This window comes from Lissotriton vulgaris, chromosome 12, assembly GCF_964263255.1.
Source record: "Lissotriton vulgaris chromosome 12, aLisVul1.2, whole genome shotgun sequence".
Classification (NCBI taxonomy): domain Eukaryota; kingdom Metazoa; phylum Chordata; class Amphibia; order Caudata; family Salamandridae; genus Lissotriton; species Lissotriton vulgaris.
Window position 1 is genome coordinate 144,895,576 of NC_141700.1, and position 21,551 is coordinate 144,917,126.

A 21,551-nucleotide genomic window follows, 5' to 3' on the forward strand; every position below is an offset into this window, starting at 1 on the left:
ACAAATGTTTAAAAAACAAGCATTGGCACAGCCAATAGGTCTCGCTTTTGGGACCTTATAAGTATTTAGTTATGCAGCACAATATCCTTGGTGCATCAACATCAACTGCTGCATGGCTAAACACTTATAAGGTCCCAAAGGCGAGACCTATTGACTATGCCAATGCCTGTTTTTCCTGGCAGCAAACCAAAGCCTAAGGAGGGGGAAACTAGACAGATGTAAGTATCAACCCGAACCTACAATCCCAACACAGGGACGCACAGGTTTGTGCAACCAGGCGCTTTATAAGCTTAAATTGATTGATTGACAATGGAACCTTTATAGTAATGGCCCAACCTCAAAAGGAGAGAAGGAGGAGGGGCGAAGAATCTGCAGAAGATAGATTATATACCATAAAAAGTGTTATCGGACACAGGGGATACTTCTTCCCCAGACACCTAATCTTAAGAAATTCTCTCAAAGCAGTACCCAACAGGCGGCACTAATAAGTGCCAATCAGACAAGAAAATCCTGCAAAACTGGCCAGGCGAATGAGTTACTGCTCCTCTCCTGAGGAGCCAGACAGTTGTCCTTGGCAAACACATGCCCCGTAGTTCCCGAGTCAGCCTTGGCATGTTTAGCTGTTTGAATCGTTGTCTTTTTACCGAGCGAGCAGAACATCAAGACCAGTCAAGGGGCATTGCAGGGAGAGCTTTGAGACTGTCTGTGGCAAGTTTGTAAGGAATAAGGGTCGGTGTACCGTGTGATTAGCTCCATTTGGAGAGAAGTTGTCTACACAATTTACAGCAGGCTGCCAGAAATGGATGAGAAAACCATATGGAATCTGTATTGCACCCACACAGCTCTGAAGGTAAATGGAGCTAAAAATTACACACATCGATTAAAAAGCATATGTTGAAAATACATGCTTTGATCAGAAACATTAACATTTAATTTCCATTAGGAGAAAAAACTTTTCAATATTAGAAATTATAATGTTTTCTAGGGATATAGATTTAAATAAAACTTTTTATTGCCCTTAAAGGAAAAAATATTTCTACTCTGACTTTCTGGATGTAAAAGTTACGATATTCTTAACACTTTAAATAAAGATATCATATTTTTCTTGCGTCGTTCAAACAGTACTTGATAGGGAAGAAAAGGCAAGAGTTTCGGGGTGGGCGGAGAAAACAGATAAACGGAGAAAGGAGAGTGTGTGTGCTTTAGACAGAGAATGCCACAGAGAGCAAAAAAGAGACACAGGGAGAGGATACAGAGGAGAGAGAAAGTGTGAGATAAAGAAACGATGAGAACATGGGAAAGAGGAGAGGACTAGAGTGAGGGAGAGAGGCAGTGAAGGAAGGGGAGAGGGAGAGAGAGAGAGAGAGAGAGAGAGAGAGAGAGAGAGAGAGAGAGAGAGAGAGAGAGAGAGAGAGAGAGAGAGAGAGAGAGAGAGAGAGAGAGAGAGAGAGAGAGAGAGAGAGAGAGAGAGAGAGAGAGAGAGAGAGAGAGAGGAAAACGAAAGAGACGGAATGCACGCAAGAGAGCGTAATCCCAGGGTGATGAAGAGTTAAACTTCCAGAGTTTTCAATTCCTCACCACACAGAGTAGATATACATCTCCTTGCTGCACCGTTTCAAGTCCATGATTGTATCCCAGTGGTCGTAGTGGGGGAAAAAAAGTAGGGGAACTGTGGGCGGAGACTCAGAGGGCGGGGATAACCCAAGGATCGGATCAGTGGGCGGAGTCAGAGGTGTTACCAGAATGTGCCAAACATCCTAATTTTTTGTATTTGTTTGGCATTTCACAGACCAGTTACAGCTTATTGTGTTATTTAATTCAACCAATGGATACACTTGATTATTAAGGTTTAATGGGAGTTATTGGCATTTAAATACATTCACAAAGTGGAATATATTTCCAATCACACAATGTCCCAAATACGCTTAAAAGTGGAATCACAAGCCATTTGTCTCCAAGCCATGCAGTTTCTCTCATTAGCACTTCTCCCTTCTTCCACAAGAGCAGTTCAAACATGAATGGCAAAATATCCTAGTTTTTAAATGTTTTCTATATAATTATGGCTCTGCCATATTTGTCCCATATTACATAATCCACTGCATAATCTTGCAGTTGTAACTAATCATTTTTGTAGCTCAAACGGATAAAAAGTTTCTAAAAACGTGACTTGAATTGCTGAAAAGTGGACAGCCTTTTGCAAAGGTTGACTGATCACCTTTCTCACTGCTGCATTTGTGTGTTATACTGATACTAATGAGGCAGATTCTTTGCAGAGACTTAACATGTGTAAAAATGTCCAAATAATAAAGTATAAGAAAATATATATCATTACGCTGCAGCATTTTTTTTGTTGCATAATTTAGTCAACACTGCGACATCATTTGTCCTCCATTGCTGCATAATCCAGTGCCTCCAGAGCAGGTAGCACATGTTAAAAGTGCTTGTGCATGAAGCAGAGAGTGTGAAGTTTGCAAAATTAGTTTGGTGTGTGTGCAAATCCTGCATTACCTATCCTTGGTGAGTTGCAGCTACTACTGCTGAAACAAGGCAAATGGAGGTGCCAATGGGTGAGGTAGACTGGCCTCGATGGCAGGGCCGTCTTTTGTGCTGGTGGCGCCCTGTGCAACAATGTTTGCTGGTGCCCCCAAAGATCGCCTACGCCTCGGACACTACACAGAGACAATCATTTATATGTGTGTAAATCGCTGTATAGGAAATGTTACATAAGACAGGACTACAAGGTGTAGAAGCCACATGGCAATCATACTAGTAGGCAGTATAGTTTAATAGCTCACTGTTCTATGTTAGGATTATAACTTATACACTGCAGGTAATAAAAGGATCTCTCCGACACAAGCAGTAACCTATTAACCTAGTTAACATTATGTGCACTTTGTGATCTGCATGGTACATGTTCTTTGCAGCAGGCACCTTAACCCTCTGTGCCACCTTTCCAGGAGTCAACCCTTCCACTAGACAAAACTCTGATCTCTCTCTTGGAAGAACATTAACCACCAAAGCTATCATGACACGCTTATTGTTGCTGAAAGTTGCTGGAGGTCAGGAAGGATGCAGCAAGGTTTTTTAAAACCATATTATACTTGCAAACACTCCGCACCCATCCGAAATAGGTACCCAGTGCAGTCACACTGTTAGCACCGCCCTAACCTGCTCAAGGTTCATGTGACCTCAGTGACAGAGTCACAAACATTCATAGGGAGTGCAAGGTTAAGTAAAGCATGTGAAATGTAAGCAGAAATAACAAATCAGCAAGGGGTTTTACCTGAAAAGTTAAGGACATGACTACAGGGCCCTGAAGGGAACCGTTTCAATTTCCATTGCTTATATCCTTAATAAAAGTAAACAGTATGGTTTAAAAAGACCACAACTGGATGATCGATGGTGGTCTTCTGATAACACATTTTGACATTTTATACATTACTCTGCCTAACAAAGTCGATGATTTAAAGCTTGGGTTGGGCAAACACTGCTCATGTTATCTTCGTTAAATACTCTATTTGTTTAGTATCCCCTGTTTTTAGCCTCCAGCCCCCCACTTGCACCATAATAATTTGAAACCCACCGCTGTTGGGCTGGCCATCTTCCCGGTTCGTGTTGGATTTTGTGGCGGCCATATTGAGTGTACTCAGGGACGCCTGCCGGCGCCGTTTGGGAGCTCTGACGCTCTAGTCGTCATAAGGACGCTAGACGTCTTGAAAAGGAGGGTAAATCAGTCGCTCAGTCTTGCTAGCTCACCCAGAGCGTTACCCGCGCGCTGCCTATTGATTTTGATGGAATAGCGGTTATCCTTGATATTTTAAAGTACCTCGTTTTGTATCTTCGTTAAATACTCTATTTGTCTAGTATCCCCTGTTTTTAGCCTCCAGCCCCCCACTTGCACCATAATAATTTGAAACCCACCGCTGTTGGGCGGGCCCTCTTCCCGGTTCGTGTTGGATTTTGTGGCGACCATATTAGGTGTACCCAGGGACACCTGCCAGCGCCATTTGGGCGCTCAGACGCTCTAGTCATCATAAGGACGCTAAACATCTTCAAAAGGAGGTCATGCTGACGCGCAGCGGTTACGCGCAGCGAGGACACCGGATTTCTGCCTGAGTTACGCCCGAGTTCAGCCCGTCTGCGCCCGTCCGCGCTGAGGACGGGCTGGACGCAGGAGACTCTCCTCCTACCCCACAGGCGACATGTGTCTACACTTCTCCTCCCTCTGTTACACCTGCAAGTCGATCCCTTTGCCCCCCGTTGCCTCTAATAGTAGATCTCAGACCTGGTCGGTATCACAGAGAGCCATTCTACCTAGAAAGGGCTTTCTGGTCAACGCTAGGTCTCATATTAAAAATAATATAGCCTTTCACGAGTTCGTGACCGAAAGACAACCCGAGAGGGTGTTTGTGACTCGTCAGGTCATGACTTACTGTTGGCGATTCCTGATGGCTTTAAATTGCATAGACAGGATAGAATCAGACGTAGAGGGGGGGCTGGCCATTCTTTGCAAAGCCTCTCTGTCCTGTACTATAAAACCTCTGTCTGAGGCCTCAGACCCTTTTGAGGCACTATACTTCTCTATTCTGTGTTCTCCCTCGGTTTCTTTCACCGGTATCCTCATCTATAGACCACTTGGCCCTAGAGCCAGTTTTAGCGGTGAGCTCCTGAGAATTCTGGAACCCTATTTTGGTAAACCCCACCTCACCATTCTAGGGGATCTGAATTTCCATTTAGATGATTTGGGGGCCAATGACACTGCCTTGCTGGTGGACTCACTGGGAGCATGTGAGTTTACTCAACTGGTACATAGCCCAACCCATCGGGCGGGCCACACTTTAGACGGGGTGTTTACCAATGACCTTAGACTTTCAGTTGGTCCTCCGGTGCCTTTAGTCTGGTCAGACCATCTGGCAGTGCCTCTTGAATTAGCATCCTCCACGGCAGAGATGTCCTTTCCGGGTGCTACCAATAGAGGTCCCAAAAGGAGCTATAGGAATATTACGAACGAAGCCCTTGCTCCTTATATAAGAGCTAGTGGGCACTCCTCTTCGAGAGAAGCTGGTGAGGCGGCCCAAGAGCTTGCTAACTCCATCACTAAAGCTATTGATGAGCTAGCCCTCGCATCTCTTCGATATTCGGCATGGCGTAAACCTTCAGCCCCCTGGTTCACTGAGCTGTTAAGACTTCTGAGACAGAGTTGCCGTAGATAGAAGAGAAGATGGAGGAAAGCCTGGGATCCTATTGAAAGAGAGGCACACAAACGCCTTTTACGAGAATATAAGGCTAGAGTAATTAAAGAAAAACAGGAGTTTTTCTTTAATCTCACCACATCCCTCACTTCGTCCAGGGAACTCTTTAAGATTGTGGACTCTCTATGTTCCCTTCAAGTGCCTGATCCAGTTGTGGGCTCACAGGAGTTGTGCAACAATATCTCAGAGTTCTTCCATAAAAAAATCGAGGATATATATCTCGCTCTGGAAACTCAGAGGAACACTTTGGGGGATCTTTCCTCCTTAACTCTAGCCAATTTAGAGTCTTGGTCGAGAGACCCCACCAAGACCCTTACTCATTTTCCCTCGCTCTCCCTTGATGGGCTTGATCGCCTGTTAGACAGGACAAAGTCGGCTTCCCCTTTGGACCCTTGTCCACTGAAGATTCTGAAGGAATCACTCTTCTGCCGCCTCTTCTCGAATTGATGAATGGTGCCATGGCTCAGGGTACCTTCCCTTCGGTTTGGAAAAAAGCAATAGTGAAGCCCCTTTTAAAAAAAAACACCTTGGACCCCGAACAGCTTAAAAACTTCCGACCCATCTCTTTGCTACCTGCCCCAGCAAAAATGCTCGAATCCCATCTGAATTTTCATCTATCTACTTTCTTGGATTCGTCAGGGTTCCTAGATAGCTCCCAGCATGGATTCAGAAAGTTCCATAGTACTGAATCCGCACTTACTATGGTGGTCAATAACATCCGCCTGAAGGTAGATCTGGGCCAAACCACTGTGTTGGTCTTACTTGACCTCACAACAGCGTTTGATACCCTGTCTCCCTCTAATTTAATATCTCGTTTGAGGGAGGCAGGGATTGCGGGGTCGGCCTTGAACCTTCTGCACTCTTTTTTACATCTAAGAGAGCAGAGAGTCATGCTCGGAGAGTTCCTCTCCCCTGCTAAATCTGTGCAATATGGGGTGCCACAGGGGTCGGCCTTGAGTCCGACCCTATTTAACATCTATGTGGCCCCCCCTTGCCAGGTTAGTAAAATCGCAGGGGATGGAGGTTGTGTCATACGCCGATGACACCCAAATCATGGTGTCCCTGGCTCACTCTGTTACTACATCCGCTGTCAACTTTAGGACTTGTATGCAGACAGTCGCGGAGTGGATGATCCAAAACTCCCTAAAGTTAAATGGCGACAAAACAGAGATCCTGGTCTTTGGCAAAGACCAAGACATCTGGTCTAGCGAGTGGTGGCCTCCATCTCTGGGAACCTGCTCCTCTCCTTCCCAATCGGCCAGAAATCTCGGCGTTATATTTGACACATCGCTGTCCATGACTCTCCAGGTCAACAAAACGGTGGCCACTTGCTGGGGGGCAGGGATGTGGAATTCCTATAGCCCGACGCCCGGGACATATTGTTTGGGGTCAAGGGCAAAAAGTTTTAATGTGTAGTTTGTCCTTGGGAAGAGTAGGCCCAACCCCCTGCAGCACAAACCCTTTGGCTGCCAGTTTAAAGTACCACATTGTGGATCAGGGAAGGGCATTCTCTACAATTAAGGTAAAATGTGTGTTATATGTAATATGTGTGTTAATGCTGTTCAAACTTGTATATATGGTTCATTAACGCAAAGCCTTTATATTTAGGGTGAGCACTAAAAGTAAATGTTTTAAGCTCAGCCTGCACTTCTGACGGTGTTTCCAGTATAAAAGTGTACACACATTTTCAAAGTTTAGTAACAAGAGGCTCTGTATAATGCACCCAGAATGCTCCCTGATTATATGCAAATATTTGCAGAAGCTCCAAAGCAAGAGTGATGATTATTTGCTTTCAAAATAAAACGTTTACAAAATCAAAAAAAAATGCAAACAAGAAAAGAAAACATTTAACTAAACTACTGTAAGATTTTAGGTCCTGTAACTTTGCAGCATCATTTGGTAACATGTTGATGTATGTTAGTATTTCCCAAAAATGTTCAGAATGGAAAATCAGTGTAACCAGTTTGAATACGAATATGGCAAACAAAAATAAACAAGCACTGGCAAAGCTAGTGGGTCGGAAATTGGTGGTCAGCCTTTTGGTGTTGTCAAGGCGTGACTTGTTTAGGCAAGGTTTTTGTAAAACCTTAACAGTGTGGGAGCTACTGGGTCCTCACCATTCTAACAAGCATTGGCAAAAGCAAAACAAAAAAAAAATTGGTCTCAGCAAACATTGCCACAGTGGTTCTGGGCACTGAACAAAACTACTTTGTGTGCCAATATGCTACTTCTAAAAAGGCAAAATACTGTCACTTACAGGGACTCCAGCTGATAGAGAGAGACACAGAACAAAAAACAAAAGGTCATGGTTAATGCCAGGCCTAATTAGAGGCCCAATTATTAAAGAATGTCTCAAAAGTGCATCCATGGTATATATCCTTGCATTGAGTGCATATGTACAGTTTCCATGAATTCACAAGAATTTACAGAAGTAGGCCAAGAAATAGTACTCCCAGAAAATATTTGTGAACTGCATTTTAGCATGAGCAAATATGCAGGTGTAGATTTGCTTATGTGAAAATCTGATTGTTTTCAAGTTCACTTTTCCTCCAACCACTTTTTTCCCAACCCTGGAAGAAGGTTTATGTCTGCCACTGTCAGTAGTAAATTTCCAACCGTTATCAGTATGGGAAATGATTAGAAAAGAATTATTGAAAACCCTTAAAACATGCACGTTAGTAGGTTTGAACAGACTAAAAAGGGCATTCCAATCCTGGAACTATTGCTTACCACTGCCCCAGTATGTAGACCTGCAGAAATATAGCAGCATAAGTGAATTGCTAGAATTCAAACACTACTATGGTATGAACCCTGGCATAATCAGAGAGGCTATATCAGAACTCTTATATAATGAGATTGCTGCGTAATTTGTTGCCGCATTACATGGCACAAAGGGGACAATTGGATTTTGTTACAGGACAAGAAGATTTATTAAGCAGCCTGCCCCATGGACAAGTAGATATTTTATTAAATTCGACATCCCTGTGGGGGGTCATCAAGATCCTTAAAAGAATCCTGCACTATCTCTCTCCTCAAGCACGTAAGCAGACGGTTGTTGCATTAGTGGGCTCCAGGTTGGACTACTGCAATGCACTTTATGCAGATTCCAACAAGGGCCTTATCCAGCGCCTTCAGGTCGTGCAGAATGCGGCTGCGAGATTTGTCCTGGCTCTACCCAATGCATCCTCTGCTACAATGGCCAGGAAGAGCCTGCACTGGCTTCCCATCCAACAGAGGATCTCATTTAAGATCCTGTGTCTGGCCTATAGAGCTCTTTCAGCTGGCCCTTTGGACCCTTTGGGCTCTCTTCTAATTCGCCATGTTCCCAGTAGGACCCTCAGATCTTCGGAGATGAATCTGCTTGTAGTTCCCCGCGCAAGGAAGGTCAGATGGGGCAACAGAGCATTTTCCATCATTGCCCCTCGGTTGTGGAATGCCCTCCCATTGGAGATTAAGGCCCAACCGTCTCTGTCCCCCTTTAAAAAAGCGCTCAAAACTTGGTGCTTTATCAAGGCCTACCAGTAAGAGAGTAAATTTGCTCCAGCTAGCTTCTTTTTGGTTAGGCGCCTTGACGCCCATTGGGTTTAGTAGCGCTATACAAATCAGATTTCATTTCATTTCATTTCATTTCAAGGGAGAGTTACTTACCTTCAGTAACAATATATCTGTTAGAGCCACAGTCTAGCTGCAGATTCCTTAACTTAGAATTCTCCCCAGGCGTCAGACTGGATCTGGAAAATCTTTTTTTCCCAGCAATACCTCTGCACGATGGGAGGCAGCGTCGCCCGGCTCCGTCCGGACGTCGTCCATGGAAGTGACGTCAATGGAGCCATATAATCCCCTCTAGGCGCGCTGACGTCAGTTTTCTGCAGTAAAATTTTCCACGCCACAACGCGGAGCAGTGTGAAAAACTGCGATAGCATAGGAACAGTATGTTAAACAAGAACAAAAATCGTTGAAAAAGCACCCAGTACCCAGAGGGATTGAAAGGAGCTCACAGAGAATGTGCTGCGAGCAAGGTCCCAATAAAGTGCCACGCCATGCCCCACCTCAAGGGGCAACAACTGTGGCCCGAAAGATACGACAAGCCAGGCACAGCTTGTCACCACAGGAGTGAAATTAAAGAACCACAATATTGAAGCAACATGTTGCAAGACAAGTGACTAGAAGAAATGCGTTACTTACCTGTAACAGCAGTTATCCAGTATTGGTGTCTTTCATAGATTCACATGCCTGAATCATTCCCCGTCGCCGAGACGGGAGCCTCCGGTACATAAAAAAGTAATGTCCTAAGGACATACATAGAGAATATAGGCCGAAGGGCCTCCCCTTTGGGGCCTTTCCACGTCCTTATGTAAAAAGGACCGAACTCTCATCGTTAGCCAATCAGCTCCGACCTCCCTCTAGAACCTTCCCGGGAGGAGCCTCAGTCCCTCAGATTTTCGTACGCACCCAGATAGGGTGTCGCAATGTAGACATAGAGGTACGTGAGTCCTTACCGGGGAGGCGGGAGGGGTGCATGTGAATCTATGAAAGACACCAATACTGGATAACTGCTGTTACAGGTAAGTAACGCATTTCTTATCCAGTATTTGGGTGTCTTTCATAGATTCACATGCCTGAATCAGAGTAGCCAGCAGTTATACATGCATAGTGGTAAAGCACATTCTCACAACCAGCAGGCCTGCATAAATTACAGACAACGTGAGAAAAACATGGCAATATACAGTCATGCATATAGCAGAAAAAACCCATGAAGAATGTGCATACCTGGATGGCGGGACGAGGTAAGGCTCACCTTATTGGAAGAGATGGCGCAGCACCGCTTGTCCCACTGCAGCGTCCTTCTGCAGTTCGATGTCCAGGCAGTAGTGCCTGGAAAAGGTGTGCGGGGACTTCCAGGTCGCCGCTCGGCAGATGTCCAGGATCGTCACTCCAGCGAAGAGCGCCGCTGACGTTGACATCGCTCTGGTAGAGTGGGCAGCCACTCGGTCCGTCAAAGGCCGTCCGGCCTGATCATGGCAGAAAGCAATCGCTGAAGAAATCCAGCGGGAGATGCTCTGTTTCGTCAAGGGCAAACCCATGCGTGGGTTGCTGTAGGCTACAAAGAGTTGAGAAGACTTCCTGACCTCTTTGGTCCTGTCCAAGTAGAATTTGAGACACCTTTTAAGGTCCAAGGAATGCAGCGACCTTTCCGCCGCCGTGGAAGGGTTCGCAAAAAATGACTTGAGTACAATTGGTTCGTTCAGATGAAAGTCTGACGGCACTTTAGGAATGAATTTAGGGTTGGGCCTGAGTACCACTCGGTCGTGCCTGAATTGGAGATACGGTTCCTGAATAGACAGCGCTTGAAGTTCGCTGACTCGTCTGGCCGATGTCAGGGCGAGCAGGAGTGCCGTCTTCCATGAGAGATGTTTGAGAGTGGCCCGGTGTATGGGCTCGAAAGGGTGTTTCATTAGTTGGTTGAGCACCAAGTTCAATTGCCAGGTCGGAGGGACTTTCCGAGGCCTCGGAAAGGATCTGTAGAGCCCTTTCAGAAATTGCTTTATCAGTCGACTGGACCATAGGGAAGGCCCAGATGAGGTCCTGGTGAATCTAGAAATCGCAGCCAGATGAACCTTAATGGAGGCGTGAGCCAGCCCCGATTGAGCTAGGTGGAGGAGGTATGGTAGCAACTGTACTGGGGTGACCCGGAGAGGGTGTAAGCCTTGTTCCGAACACCACAAGCAGAACCTCTTCCACTTCAGCGAGTAGGTCTTGTTCGTGCTGCCCGCCCTCGCTTTGGCTAGTACGTCCCTGCAGTCCTGCGGGATCTCTAGGTCTCCGAACTCTCGGTGCTCAGGAGCCAGGCCGATAATTTGAGCGAACGGAGGTTCGGGTGGTGTACCTGGCCCCCGGACATCGTTAAGAGGTTCGGGTGTTGTCGCAGGTGAATCGGCGGCTTGATGGAAAGGCGAAGCAGGTCCGAGAACCAGTGTTGTCTCGGCCAGTACGGAGCAATCAGGATCAGGGTGCACGGCTCCGTCTTCATCTTCCGGAGGAGCCTCGGTATCCTCGGGAACGGAGGAAAAGCGTACTCAAACACGCTGAACCAGCCGATGGAAAAAGCATTTCCCAGCGACCCCCTTTGGGGATGCCAGCTTGCGTAGCTTGGGCATTTGGCGTTCCCTGCCGTCGCGAAGAGATCGATCTTCGGGGCCCCCCATTGCGAGAAGACGTGGGCCACCGTGTCGCCGTTCAGCTCCCATTCGTGGGAGAGAGAGGTCTGTCTGCTGAGGGCATCCGCGATGGTGTTGTCCTTCCCGGGAACGTACTCCGCTTTGAGGGAGAGCCCGTGTGCCACCAACCAGTTCCAGATTTTTTTTGCGATTCTCTTGAGAGAGAGAGAGATCGCGTTCCCCCTTGTTTGTTCAGGTAGTGCATCGTCGTGGTGTTGTCCGTTTTGACGAGCACCGGGGAAGTTCCGATACGTGGCAGGAATGCCTGCAGAGCCAGATACACTGCCCTCAGTTCCAAGAGGTTGATGTGTAGTTGTTTCTCTTGGGCGTCCCATTTGCCGCTGACTCGAAGGTCCAACAGAACCGCGCCCCAGCCTTCCAGCGAGGCATCTGTCGTGATGACCAGAGGTGCCGGCGGCAGGAGGAACTGCAAGCCGGCCGTCAGGTGTGTCCGGTTTCTCCACCACAGAAGGGCCTTTGTGATGGCCGGTGTGATTGTGATAATGTCCTCGAAGGAGCCGGAACTCTGTTTCCATTGTCTCGCCAGCGCCTCCTGCAGGGGACGCATGCGGAGCCTGCAGTGTGGTATGAGGAGAATGCAGGAGGACATCATCCCTAGCAAGGAGGTGAATGTCCGGACTTTGATGCGAGACTTCTTGGCCACAGCCGCGGCCAGAGACAGTATTTTGTTGGTCCTGTCCTCCGAGGGGAAAGCCTTTGCGCGCTTCGTGTCCAAGGTAGCCCCCAGGAAGGTGATCCTCGTTGACGGAGTAGTGCAGGATTTTTTGAGGTTGATCGTCAGACCCAGCTGTTGAAAGAGAGCGCTGCAGGCGTTGGAGGAAGCAGTCGCGCCCTCCGGGGAAGGCGCCTTCACCAGCCAGTCGTCCAGGTAGGGGAATACCTGGTGACCCCTTTGTCGCAGGAAGGCTGCCACCGGCGCCAAGCACTTCGTGAAGATACGTGGTGCAGATTTGAGGCCGAATGGCAAGACCTTGAACTGGTAATGTCTGCCTGCTATTTCGAACCGTAGGTACCTCCTGTGCCGTATGAGGATGGGGATATGGTAGTAGGCGTCCTGTAAGTCCAGGGAGACCATCAAGTCTCCTCTTTCCAGCGCCCCCAGGATCTCCTGGATTGTGACCATCCGGAAGGATTGACTCCGCAGGAAGGCGTTGAGCGCCCGGAGGTCTAAGATCGGCCTCCATTTGTCCCCTTTCTGTTGGACTAGGAAGAAGTGGGAATAAAAACCCTTCCCCTTCTGGGACTCTGGGACTCTTTCGATGGCTCCTTTGACCAACATGGCGGATACTTCCTTGAGAAGGAGGTGCAGGTGTTTGTGAGCACGCTTCAGTGGGGGAGTGTTGGGAGGGGTGTTGACCATTTCGAGGGAATGTCCAAATTGAATTATTTGTAGTACCCACCGATCCGTAGTGATTTTTCGCCAATTTTGGAGGAAGTGGGTCAGTTTTCCCCCAATTCGAAAGGATTGAGATGGTGGTGGGACTGGCTGGAGTAAATGGTCACTGGCGGCCGCCAGTGCCCTTCTTGGCGGATTTGCCTCTGAAGGACGACCTCCCATAGGACGACTGTCGGGTCTGTTGTTTGTGCTGGGGCTGGTTCCTGTTGCCGTAGGAGTAGGACGACCGATTTTGGTAGGAACCTCTGTAGGAGTACTGACCTCGGGAGCGGCCCCCCCGAAAGGACTGGTTCCGGGACTGGAGGGAGCCCAGAGCCCTCGCCGTATCGGTATCTTTCTTGATAGCCTGGAGTGCTTCGTCTATCTTCTCCCCAAAGAGAAATTGACCATCGAACGGCATGTCCAGCACTTTAGATTGGACCTCTTGTCGAAAGGACGTTGCTTTGAGCCAGCCTTGGCGGCGGAGCACGGCAGCCCCGGCCAACTGGCGGAATCCCGTCATGGCTGCGTCGATGGCGCAGTCGATGATTTCAGCCGCGGAGTTTTGTCCTTCCGCTAGGAGGGCTTTCACTTCGTCCTGGACCGTGGATGGCAGGCCTTGCAGATAGGGGGCTATGTCTTCCCATAGCTGGCGGTTGTAGCGCCCAAGCAGGGCGATGGAATTCGCCACTTTGATGGTCATGGCGGACGTGGTAGAGAACCGTTTGCCTATGGTGTCCAGTTTCCTTCCTTCCTTGTCTGGGGGTGCGGACAGCGGCGAGGAAGGGTTGCGGGATTGCTTTTGGGCCGCCTGAGTCACAACCGAGTCCGGTTTGGGGTGGCCGGTCAGGCAGGCTGGCGCGGTGATCGGGGCCTTATATTTTTTGTCTAGGCGCGGAACCACCGCAGGCACCGAGGCAGGCGTAAGCATCAGCTTCTTGCCCTGTTCCCACAGAAAGTCTATAAGTGGAATAGACTTGGCCAATTTCTGGCTGTGCTCCTTGAAATCATGGAGGAAGCATTCCGTTTCCGTGGATACCACCGCCATGTGAAACCTCTTTGCTGCCCTGTCCACCAGTTTGTGGAAACCCCCAACGTCCGCCGTCTCAGATTGGCGCGGTCGCGGGGATGCCGGGGTAGACGAATGGTGTGATGACGCAGCATCGGCATCGTCGTCTCTGCGGTCCGAGTCAACGTCTTGCACTTCGCCTTCCTCCAAGTCCGTCTCCTCCTCCTCGGCTTCCGAGGAGTCCTCCACCTGAGGCTGGGGCCGAGTGCGAGGCTGGGGTTGGTTCCGAGGACAGGCCTGGAGAGCGGAAGGGCGCGAGGCCGACGGTTGCGCTTGGGTGACCGGCACCTGGGTTCCGCTGTCGGCATCCGGGAACCGTTGTTTATAGTCCTGCACCAGGGAGCGCAAATCGTTGACCAGAGACAGGGGCAAACAGATCATCGGGGTGTTCTCCGTGTTGACGTTCAAGGAGCGTTCCTGATACATAATTTCGTCCTGGTCCTCGTGAACGTCCTGGTTTTCCTCGTCGGACTCCTCACTCTGCGGTGTCACCTGCTCTTGCTCGGGTGCCAACTCTACCGTTGGGGGAACCGAGGAAGTTGGAATCGAGTGAATGGAGACTTCGACCAATCTAGATTCTTTCCAAGATGGCGCCGGGGTCTCTTCCGACGACGTGCGTGAAGATGGCGCGCCCGCCGTGTGTGTTGGTGACTTGAACGCGTCCGTTAGTGTCGATGGCATCAAAGTCTGCGGGGATAAGGGAATCGCCGACTTACTGGTGGTAGAGCCTTCGACTTGAGATTTCTTGGGTGAAGGCGGACCTTTTGAACTTGACTTCGACCGTTTAGGTGACGATCCTTCGGTATGAGATGTCTTCGGCGAAGGCGTACCTTTAGATTTGGACCTCTTAGGTGACGATGACGCAGATAGTGGCGATGGTCCGGTATTAGTTTTGGACGAAGGCTTTGGAGGAATGGTCGAGGAGACCGGTGCGCCTGAGGACGCAGTGGTGGTCGTTGTGGCCGTCGCGGAGGGCGATGAGGCCGTAGTGGTCGACACAGTGGTCGAGACCGAGGTGGTCCGCTTAGTAGATGGAGCGGGTTTCTTGAACCTCTGGCCATCCTTAACAGACACGGAGGAGGTGGTGGAACGTGCCTCCGAAGGTTTCCTGTGCGCCTTCTTAGGAGGAGTGTCTGTCTCTCCAGGGGACTGCACCCTGGGTCTCTTCTTGGAGACTTTGGAGGTCACGGAGACACTACCCTCGGAAGATTCCAGAGTGTCTCGGACCTTAAGCCTGTCGAGCCATTCGAGAAGGCGAGCCTCTCTTTCCTTAACAGTCTTCTTTGGGAAGGCTCTACACACCCTACACTTGTCAGGGACGTGGTCAGGGTACAGGCAATATAAGCACAGATCGTGCTTGTCCTCCGCTTGAATCCGCTGCTTGCCGCAGGAGGAACAGGCCCTGAGAAGGGCTTTCTTTTGCGAGTCCGCCATGGATGAAGCCTTCTTATTGGATTCCGACATGGGAGACAGCAGTCGAAGATAGGATATGTATTTTGTTTGTACAAAGTGTACTTCCAGCGAAGTTTGAGACTTCGAAGCAAGAAAAACCTGAAGAGCTCAGGTTGGAGACTCCCTAGCACAACGTGCGGTAGAAAATCTGAGGGACTGAGGCTCCTCCCGGGAAGGTTCTAGAGGGAGGTCGGAGCTGATTGGCTAACGATGAGAGTTCGGTCCTTTTTACATAAGGACGTGGAAAGGCCCCAAAGGGGAGGCCCTTCGGCCTATATTCTCTATGTATGTCCTTAGGACATTACTTTTTTATGTACCGGAGGCTCCCGTCTCGGCGACGGGGAATGATTCAGGCATGTGAATCTATGAAAGACACCCAAATACTGGATAAGTGAATGACCACTAGAAAGTTCACTACACACACCCTCCAGAGATTTAAGGACTCTAGTACCAAAGAGAACTCAACTCAACTGACTGCCAGAGAAAGAAGGAGGCATACGTGTGGGTGGAGGGAGTGAATGAAAAACAGAAGACCTCCACGCGTGAGGAGGACAACGTAAGAAGGTAGTAAAAAGTATAGACCTTAAAACGTGAACTGAGTGGAGAGCCAAAGGGCTCGAAAGCCGAACCACACCCCCTGCGCCAAAGGAAGTTGCGAGAACACGCCACCAACCAAACACTAGGACGGAGGGGAGTAAGAAGGGCCCAACGCAGAACAACACACCCTACCCCAGAGTGAGGTGCGAGAGCACACCTCCGGAAACCCAAGGCTACCAGAAAGTGGGGCTAGTTGGAAAAACACCACATGAAAAGGCCTTCGCAGAGCGGGGAGGATGGGCGGGCATTAAGGAATCTGCGGCTAGACTATGTCTCTACCAGATATATCGTTACCGAAGGTAAGTAACTCTCCCATCCGATAGAGACATCTAGCAGCAGATTCCTTAACTTAGAATAGATACCAAAGTCTTACTCCATAGGAGGAGGGTCTGTGAAATACCCACCAAGTTCCAGGAGAACATATTCGTCAACTGCTGACGAAAAACGGTGGAAACAGCAATGCCAGAACAATGGGCATCAGACCCATGACCACCTTAAGGAGTATGAACAAGAGATGGTAAAGGGACCAAATCCGACGAGGGATGGTGTGAGACCGCTCTCGCCCAGACACAGACGAAAGGAAAACAGAACTAGAAAGTTCCGTGCCAACGTAGGAAACAATGAAGCGAGACCTTCAAGAAGGATCCAAGCATCTTCCCTATAATCCAAGAGGAACGAAGTTCCAAGGGTCAAAACAACATGACAAGGGTAGAGCACACCGCCTAAACACACACAAGAAACAGGGGACAGTTGGAAGACAGTCCACCCCAGAACAGGAGCCGAAGCATGAGGCCAGTGGGTGTAAGAAAAACACATTAATGTGTACTGCCTAGGACATGTGACAACAGTGGCAGGGCCGAGCCCAGAGCCTAGTGTCAACAGAAACAGAGGAGCCATCATTGAGCAAATCTCAGGAGGTAGGCATGCAGCCAAACAAATTAAAAAGGCATCCAAACACCCCAGTGGCATGTAGAATCCACGATATACCCACAAAGAGACAGGAATGTTGACAAACGTACGTGGAGTGACTAATACTAAATAGGGGAGTCATGCAAGCGGTACCACGGCACTGATGTGCTGCATAACAGTTAGGAATGCAGAAAAAATAAAAGTTCCCCGAGGGGGAAAAATCCTGGTCTCCCGTGAGACAGCGGAAACATAGACCACAGGACTGTTCATAAAGGAAAGAAAGAAGGCACAGACTGAAGCCTGGCGCCAAAAGCCTACAGCGCCAAAGACCGACACTGCCCACCAAAATGGAGAACGTTGAGAATAACACACACACAGTAATGCTACCTAAAGAAACACCTGTGCCAGAATGGGAGTAAAAACTCACACCCAGAAAAAAAATCAGGGGTGGAGCACAGATCCAGTGGCAGAAAGGCCTAGACCAAAGCCACTCCTTGAGAACTAGGAATATGCACAGGACAGGAAGGGACAAACCGGACCCTGTGTCCCGGAGAAAGCAAGGAACCAGAGACCGTGAAGGGGAAGACCTGCCCCCCCAGGGACGCATGCCCACCGATAGACAGGCAAGACGTGCACAGCGAGGATGTAGGAGCACGCAAGGGCGACAAAAACCCCCTACAGAGTTGAGGGTGTATAACGGACCAACCGTAGACAACCAATGGGAACCCTTGGAGAGAAACCAATCTTATGGATACATCAGGGGAGACATCCTACAACATTAGGAAGAGTCAGCTTGCGTCAAAAGTTCCTGGGCAAGGAAGAGTAGCAGTACGATTGCCAACAAATACCCCACATAGGGGAAGGCACAACCCTACAAAAGAAGGGTCCCTCTTGAGACAAGCTCGGAGGCAGAGGCTCAAGAGAAAGGTAAACACAGCTTAACCAGCTGTACCAGAATAAGTAAACCACACGGCTGAGCAGCCACACAACACAGAACATCTGCAGCCCACAACGAGTAACAGAAAAGAAAGGGACAGCACGATCACAAAACCAAAAATCCTCCACGAAGATTAAAACCGAGGAAGATGCATATACAGGAGGCGCCTGACCGCCGAATCAGCATGGGGGTCAAAAAGAGTGACCCCCTCAAATGGTATATCTCTAAGCCGCTCCTGAACATGCTCTGGGAAAACGCCAGCACGCAACCATGCGTGGCGGCGTATGGCAAACGACCTGGCCATATTACGACCCACAGAGTCCGTGGTGTCCATGGCAGGCCGAATTGAAAAGTGCGCCATATCATGGCCATCACGGATTAGCAGGCCACATCGGCACAAGAGTTCTCCGGCAAAGGGGGGGGGGGACGGGGGGGGGGGGGGGGGGGGGGATGGGAGCCGTTCAACAGCGTCCCAAAGGACAAATTGAGCCCGAGCAAAAACACACAAAGTGTTAAGGGACCAGAGTCCTTAGCTGGGGAAGGATAAAAACACATCGCTGCCATATGACTCCAACCACCGATACTCCGAAGTGGGAGAATACAACCGAACAGGAGTCGCAGAGAGAGCTGACTGAAGCACAAGTGCACCAGCTCCAAGATGGAGGGTGAAATAGGTGGGAGCCGGCCGAGGGCGATGTGCCACATCATGATCCACGGGGTCCCATGAGGGGGGCCGTGCCCACGTTCCGAGAAGGATGTCAAACAATGACTCAGCAAAAGGTAACAATGGTTCCATGTTACCCTCGACGTGGTGGAGAATATCCAGCAAATGCTCCGAAGGTCTAGAGACTGAGGGCGGCTCCATCCTTAAAATGTCTGCAGCGCAGCAAACAGCCCTGAGGAACGTCCCACTAGCCCCCGTGGCTCCGCGAGGCAGTGGGAGCAAGTCATCAGTAGGCGATGGATGCAAGCTAAACCAGCCACCCAAGAGGCTCAGCAGCAGGACGAGTAGGCCAATGCTCCACTGGCATCTGCATTGGAGAGCAGTGAAACGACTCAGGGGGTGGTAAAGCCATCGGGACCACATCCTCCACCAATAAAGCTGGAGACGGTACCGGAGTCGAGCGGCATCGAGGCGATGTCGAGCCGGCGTAGGAGACCTCTGAAAAAGGCCACGACTGGCTGAGTGGAGCAAGCGCCGGCGACCTCCGAAAAGGCCTCGACCACCCGAGTCGAGCCAGTGACATCCGAAAAGGTCTCAACCCCTTGAGTGGAGCCGGCGTTGGCGACCTCCGAAGAGGCTTCGACTCCTCGAATGGAAACGGCGCCGGCGACCTCCGAAAAGGCCTTGACTCCTCAAGTCGAGCCGGCGACCTCCGATAAGGCCTCGACTGCTCGGATTCGGACCAGCGTCGACTCAACATTCCCCGAGGTGGAAACCTGAGGGAGAGAGTACGCAGAAGCGGTGTCGTGCACCGTGCCGCAGCAACCTCCAGCGCTATAGAAGGGCTTGGCGAAGTGGGATGCACCTCCGGGCCATGTCCCGAGGTTGTGGCGACAGAGTCAGGGGACTCGGCTGGAGCCGACAGTAAACCCGCCGGCGGTGTCCCAACCTGAGACCCTAGCCCCCCCCCCCCCCCCTGTAGAGCCCGGAGGCACCCCAGAGGGGGGGCAAATGCTTACCTGAGGTAGGCGAATGACTGCGACGGTCCTGGGACCTGCCCTGAACAAGAACGTCCTCCAGTGAGGACTGGAACCGCAAGGACGACTCCGTTGGAGACGGAGACCTGCGTCGCAAGGGGTCCGTTCGGGACATCGGGGCAGACAGCAGCTTCATGCGGCGTTCCCGCAGAAATTTCGGCAGCAGCTAGCGGCAAGCGGCACACTTCACTGAGTCATGGTGCTCTCCTAAGCACCACATACAGATGTCGTGATGGTCCGTCGCTGACCTCTATTGCGAGCAGGACAGGCACGGTGTGAAGCCAGCAAGGGGCATCGAACACACTGTTCCTGGACGCGAAAGGCATCGAAAAGCACTGTAAGTAACAAAAAAAGGCCCGAAGTATTACTTTCCCGGATCTGCGTTAGGACGCAGAAAAGAAGAAAACTGACGTCAGCACGCCGGGAGGGGCTTACATGGCTCCATTGACGATACTTCCGTGGACGACGGCAGGACTGAGCCGGGCGACGCCGACCTCCCGGCGTGCAGAGGTATTGCCTGGGGAAAAAAAGATTTTCCCGATCCAGTGTGACGCCTTGGGAGATATTCGAAGTTAAGGAATCTGCGGCTACATGTCTCTATCAGATGTGAAACTCTAAACCAGTACACTCAGAGTACACCCTAGGGGCCGCATGCGGCCCTACTGACCTTTACACAAGGCCCCCTGCTCAACAGGAGCACAAGACTGCTGTTCACTCGACTCAGCACAAATATTAAAAATATATTAATTGAAGTTAAACTAAGGAAGTAACTTAGTTGTCTTGTACCGCCTAACTTCAGGAACACCTTCATTTTTAAAGACTTCTTGCAGCAAGCGTATAAAAATATGTTAAAGGCTCTTCATAATTAAAAAATGCAGAACCGTTTCACCTTACTACATCAGATTATATCAGTGCATTGCATTGAGAAGTATATTTTTGTTATTAAAAAGGTGAGAGTTTTGAAATATGAATTTAGAAACCTTCATGCTTCCACCCCCTCCCACCCTGACAACAATGCCAGTAGTAAATTAAGAGGCACGTCAGTTGTAACGTGTACACTGTGGGTGGCCTAGGTAGCAAGTATACAATAACAAAATTATAGTTTATTAAATCAAAGACAAGAGAAGGTTTTAAAAAGCGCACATCCTGAAGTCATGTATTTCAAAGTCTATATATATATATATATATATATATATATATAGTCACATTTAAAAAGGCCAGATCCATCCGTGACCACCTGGTACAAAGCCACTTAGAAAAAATCCCATCGAGAAGTAACACCCTGAGAAGTATGAAAGGTTTCTACCCCTGCCATAAGTGTAAAGCAAAAGGACGCTTACATATACCATTCAAGATACTGGCACGGTCAGGAAAATCAGCAAGTTTATTACTTGCAGTACACCATATGGGGTGTACTGTCTTGTCTGCCCGTGCGGGATTAAATATATAGGCAGCACAGTGCACCCATTTAAAATCCGAATTCTAGAGCACATGAGAGCGATTGATAAGGTGGATCAAGCCTATCCGGTCGCGAGACACTTTGCAGAAAATCATCAAAGTGACCTAAATCAGCTGTTGTGTTATGGATTAGATTTAGTTCCTGACAATATCAGAGGAGGGGATAAATTGAAGAAACTTCGTAGACTCGAATCTAGATACATTATAGATCTTCATACCAAAACACCTTGGGGTATGAATAGTGGCGAAGACCTGATGGTTCATATTGGTACATGAATGTTAAAAACAGTTGATGGAATTGCAAAGACAAAATTTCTTAACCTCACAGTATGTATATAATTGTATATGTGTACATAGGAATGAGATTTCAGGGTATTTCGGATGTATTACCTCTGGTATTTTTCCTTTGGGTTTTGACTGATTTATGACTCCTTGAAAGATGAAATTTGATTTGAATGAGGAGTCATGAACCATACCTTGGTGTGTCTTCTGAGCGCAAAACATGATCTTGTTTAATGAAATTATCAAATGAAATAATGAAAAGATGAAACAATGCAGTTTG

General features: G+C 49.1%; 1 protein-coding gene across 3 annotated transcripts in view; it reads right to left on the reverse strand.

Annotated features, from left to right (window-relative positions):
• The window catches only part of DCAF8 (DDB1 and CUL4 associated factor 8), a 470,600-nt gene that overhangs the window by 281,944 nt on the left and 167,105 nt on the right, over positions 1-21,551 (reverse strand). The gene's annotated exons all lie outside the window — the stretch shown is intronic.